Below are 5,231 nucleotides of genomic sequence, written 5' to 3'. Positions count from 1 at the left end.
CTTTTTATCAGGAACTCACTCCCACAATAACTAACCCACTTTTGTGATAACAGCATTCATCCATTCATGAGGGCAAAGCCTTCATGTCCTAGTCACCTCTTAATAGTTCCACCTCTTGAGACTATAACAATTAACTTTCAACATGAGTTTAGGAGGGGACATTGAAACCATAGCACTAATGTAAGACATTAATAATAGGGGAAATTGGATGTGAAGCATACAGAAATGCATAATTTTTCTATAAATCTAAAACTGTTCTAAAATTTTTTTTAAAAAAATCAAGCAGTGTGGAACTGATCCTGAAACAAGCATATGATGATTCTGAAACATGATATGGGTTGGAGAAATTGGCTCAGTTAGAAGCATATATGTACATTGTTGTTGGGTATATAACTAGGAGTAGAATTGCTGGATCATAGAGGAGGCATATCTTCAGAATTAGTAAATATTTCCGAATGGTTTTCTAAAGTGGTGGTAGCCATTTACCCTCACACCAGCAATGCATCACCATGCCAGTTGCTCTGCGTCATTAAGAAAATTGGATATTTTCACACTTTTTAAAATTAGCAATTTTAGACGTGAAGTTATATCTTGTTGCTGTTGAAATTTGCACTTCCCCGTTGACTAATGAGGTTGAGCACACATTCATTTGTTTATTGGTCATTCGTATCTCTTCTTTTGCGAAGATCTGTTAAGTCTTTTGCCCGTTTTTCTACTGGGTTGTCTGTCTTTTCCTAATTTGTTTCTTATATTCTTTATATATTCCCGAAGTGAGTTCTTTGTCATACCTATGTGCAGATATCTCCTCCCACTCTGTGGCTTGCCTTTTCACCCTCTTACGGGTATCTTTTGACAAACAGAAGTTATTAATAAATATAGTCCAATTCTCGATCTTTTCCTTTATGGTTAGTGTTTTTAGTGTCTTGTTTAAGAATCTTTGTCTATCCTCCCAAACCCTTTTAAAATGGCTTTTCTTTCCTCTAGTAGCTCCCCCGGACGATGAGTCAGGAGAGGTCCCTGGAGGGGACACGCTGTGCCCTGAGCTGTAGAGGTGTTGGCCTGGGATAAAGGATGTTTCAAGTGCGGGGTAAGCCGGCGTCAAGGGGCAGGGCATCGCATTTGTTCCTCCGACACTGGCAAACATTCAGGGAGGCCAACAGCATACACTTTATGTGCCTTATCTCCACGGTCCTGCAGAGGAGGAAACAGCCTCCAGAGAGTGCTCGGAAGCACACAGCCAACCAGGGGCAGCTCAGGGCATCCAACCAGGTACGCCCAACTCCAGTGTCCACCTGAACGGAGATGTCCCGTCGTGTGGGGGTTAAGGTGAGAATGGCTCATGAAGTCAGAAGGCCCAGTTCAGGGCCAGCTCGGCCACTTCCCCTTGATGTGACCCTGGGGCTCTGGGATAACAGCACCCAGCCACCAGGGGCTTTCCAGAGGAGGAATTGAGGTCAGACCCGTTACAGGCCTGGGCCAGGACATGGCACAGTGCTGGGGGCCAGGGGGACCCAGCAGAGGGCATTTGGCCATGGGGCGGCCCCACAAGGATCCTCCACTGTGGGCAGAAAGGGGGACTGGGGGACCAAGGTCATGTGACCGCAGCCAACCCCAGTGTGGTCCACCCAGTGTGGGAGGCCCTGGCTTTGTGCACTCAGGTGCTGCTTCCGTGTTCCCTGGCTGGACTTTGCCAGCTGCCAGAGGGTCCAGGCGCCCCTTGTTTGGAGTTTGATTCCGGGCTAAGCACCCGCCCCACCTCAGCCCTCAGAGCTTGCGGGGTTTGTGGGGCCATGTGAGCTTGGCCATGTGAGCTCGGCCAGAGCTGCAGGGCTGGGCTCCCAGCACCCCACCCCACTGACTAGAGGAGAGCTCCCTAGGGTGTGTCCCTGCAGGGCCGGGACAACCTCTCGCAGGTCCCAGCGAAGAGTCACTTGGCAGAGAAGCAAATCCTTCCTTGAGTCTCATTTCCCAGCTTGGGGGCCTGGGAGGGCTCCTGCCCTTTTCTCTTGCCTGTATAACGAGAGCCGTCCCAGTACCTTCCTTTCCAGGTTGCTGGGCAGGGCGTGTTTAAAACGGGGCCCGGAGCGAGGCCCCTCCCTCTGCGCCCCCAGCTCGGGACCCCGCCCCGGGTCCGCCGGGCCGCACCCCGTCCTGCCGCGCGGGGGCGCTCCGCTGCGCTCGGCCCGGCCGGCCCTCCCCGGGCTCTGCAAAGAACGCAGAGCTCGCGACAGCGGGCGGACAAATGCAGCCGCTCTGCACCGCGGGCTCTGTCAGGAAGGCGGCCATCCCGCAACGCGAGCCCCGTCCGCGCCCCGCGGGGGTCCCGCCCCTCTCGAGCTCGCGGAGGAGCCTCCCGGCGCCGACCTGGGATCGGCTGCAGGGGCGGGAGCCTGGGCTTCAGGACTGCAAGCCCCCAGCTCCGCCCTCGCTTGCTGCCTTTACTAGTGGCCTTGGACAAATCACGCTGCTGAGCCTCAGCACAGAGCCTCGATTTCTGCACCCGAGAAATGGCGAGGTCAACAGTCCCTACTCTGAAAGGTGGTTGAGGAATTTGAAGGACATGTGTCACGGCTGCCCAGCTTCCAGACCTGAGGCAAGCCACCTGCACCTCCCTGAGCCTCAGTTTCCCCACCTGTAAAATGGGGACAGCAGAGGGTCATGGTGTGGATAAGATTGCAGCACGCTGGCGGCACCCCCTGGGCGCTCAGTATCTGGAGCTGTTGGGGTTATTAGGAAAGTTCAGGAGAGGCCCCGCCCACAGTCCCAAGCCTGTGCCTCGAGTCCCGCAGGCTGTCAGTTGGGGGACCCAGGCCCCCCAGTTTGGGAGCTGCTGGCTCAGGGAAGAGTGCGTGCTCGCGCTGGTCCCTGGCTTGAATGGGACTCGCCGTGCAGCCCGCAGGTGTCTGGGCAGGGAGCTTGCAGGCTGGGCCCCGCCCCGGCTGGTCTTCAGGGCCCTCTCTGGTTGAGTCACCAGCAAAAACACTCAGCTTTTTGACACCAGCCAAAAAATGAAAGTGTCCCAGGCGTCTAATCCTTCCCTTCCTTTGGCAACTTAAACCGCCCTGAAACAGAGCCAAGAAGGTGGTGTGAGCGGAGGCCTCCCGCAAAGCCAGCCTCGGGGACACGTGGAGCTGTGTTCTTCGTCAGACTGGGCCTCGCCAGGTACCAAGTGGCCCCGGCCCCACCGGCCGCCGCACAGGGCGCCTTCCCACCGCCGACCCGAGGGCAGCCCGGGACCCTGACTTCCTCCCCAGCCGGGGCCGCCGCCTGCCCCCACCCCCCACCCCAGAAAAATATTTGCAATGGTCTTTGACTGAAATGAGATTAATCCTCGGTTCCCTGACAGTGTCTTTGGGCATGTGTTTTTATAACCTCCCCTTCAAATGAGAACCATTTGTCGCCGGGAAGCTGGGGAGGCCCTGCCCCGACTGCTGGGCCAGACATCACCAGCACCTGATTGAATGTCGGGGACAGTGCGAGGGGGCAGGGCCAAGGTGAGGGTGGCGTGGAAGCTGCGCTAACTGTCCTTTGCTGGTCTCTGCCTGAGTCCCTGTCTCCAGCCAGTGGCATGAGCCGGAGGACAGGGTCCCCCCTAATTCTCCCACACACCACAGTCTGCCCTTGAGCTGCTAACTTTGCCTCTGGGAGCCTCACTTTCCTCATCTGGAAAATGGGGGAGATGAAGGTCCCTGTCTCCCAGCTGAGGTGCCCAGCCCAGTGACAAGAAGCCAGGAGACCCTCGATGTTTAATGAGGATTTAGAACACAGACTCGGCTCCCTCCGAACTCCTGGTGGAAGGGCAGCGTCCCCCTGGCTGGGCCTGCAGGAGGGCTGCAAAGGTCCATCCTAGATGCCGCTCAAGTCTCCTCCCCGTCCCAGGCTGTCCCTGAAGTGAGCGGGCATCGCTGCAAAGAAGCTGAGTCGCCGGCGCTTTCACGAGGAGAGGGCTGAGTGTATAGGTGCCACCACGCGGTCTCTTTCATTAACTCTGAGCCCTTGGTCGGTGGCCTCCTCTCTCAGCCCAGTCCCCTCCGCCCCCACAGCCTCGGGTCCTGTTTGAAGTCTGCAGCCCCCTCCCCCACGCCCCACCCCACGCCGTCCCTGCTCGCTGAGCAACTGTGGACCCTCAGGGCTCAGCTGGGAGGGATTTATTGGAGAATTTCAATCATGGGGTCTTGGCTCAAACTTGTTGCTTCCTCAAAAATCTCCCAAGAAGTTTGCTACGTGTGGGACTGAGGCACGAAGGGGGCACTCGCATGATCTCAGCACTCAGAATTGCACCTGGGCCTGCCAGCGAGGTCACAGCCCCTCACTTGGAGGAAGAGCGCCCCGAACAGTAAGACGCGGGTTCCCGCGACGACGTGGAGGTACTGGGATTCGTTCACTTTTAAGGAGCTGCTCAGAAAGAGTACTTACCTCGGCCACCACCCGCTCCCCGAGCCGTGACACCTCGTGCAGGTGTCTGACCTCTGAGTGGGAGCCCCCTTTCAGTCTTGGGGCTGGGGAACACTTGCGGGAGAGAACGGAGGCTGAGAGTCCTGCAGTGTAGACACCAAAGCCACCCCACGGGGCTATTGTTCCTGAGCTGTGTGGTTTGCCTCCCCAAAGGCAGGTTTGAGACGAAGGAGCCCACGCGCTTCCACGGGAGCCAAGCCGAGAAGGACGTGGGACAGAGGCCCGTGCGCTTTTCACTTTTCCCCCCGGGCAGGGCTCGCTGCATTTCTCAGAGATCTTACAGTGATGGGTAAGTCACGGCCCCCACCGCCGTGGCTCTGGGGGGAAAAAACCATCTTTTATGGTTTTGCAGGAAGCCTCCCATTTCTTTCTTAACAAGTGCTGAAAGGGACACAGACAGACATACCCCGGGCTCCCCATGACTAACGGGATGACCGTATCAGGCGGCAGCGCTCGGGGACAGGAACGATCTGGCCGTGCGTCCCTGGAGTGAGGTGGCCGGTTCCCTCCCAGGACGCTCTGCCAACCGCGCTTTGAAGCCCGGGCTGAGGCCGCCGAGCTGGGGAGGAGCGGACCGAGGGCTGGGGCTCCCCCTGCACGGCGGCCCGATGGCCCGCGACAGAGAACCCAGCGCTCCGTGCAACTTGCGCTGATCGCTCTTTGCAAAAGCCCTTTCAGATGGTTTCACTTCTCTGCCCGCTTTGTTGAAAGATGTAACAATTTCAAACCACCACAAAGTAAACATTTCAAAACCCCCTCTTTTCAAAATCAGTCAC

This window comes from Cynocephalus volans, chromosome 17, assembly GCF_027409185.1.
Source record: "Cynocephalus volans isolate mCynVol1 chromosome 17, mCynVol1.pri, whole genome shotgun sequence".
In the NCBI taxonomy this organism is placed as follows: Eukaryota; Metazoa; Chordata; class Mammalia; order Dermoptera; family Cynocephalidae; genus Cynocephalus; species Cynocephalus volans.
The sequence above is the reverse complement of the archived record's forward strand: the minus strand, read 5'-3'. Positions refer to the sequence as shown.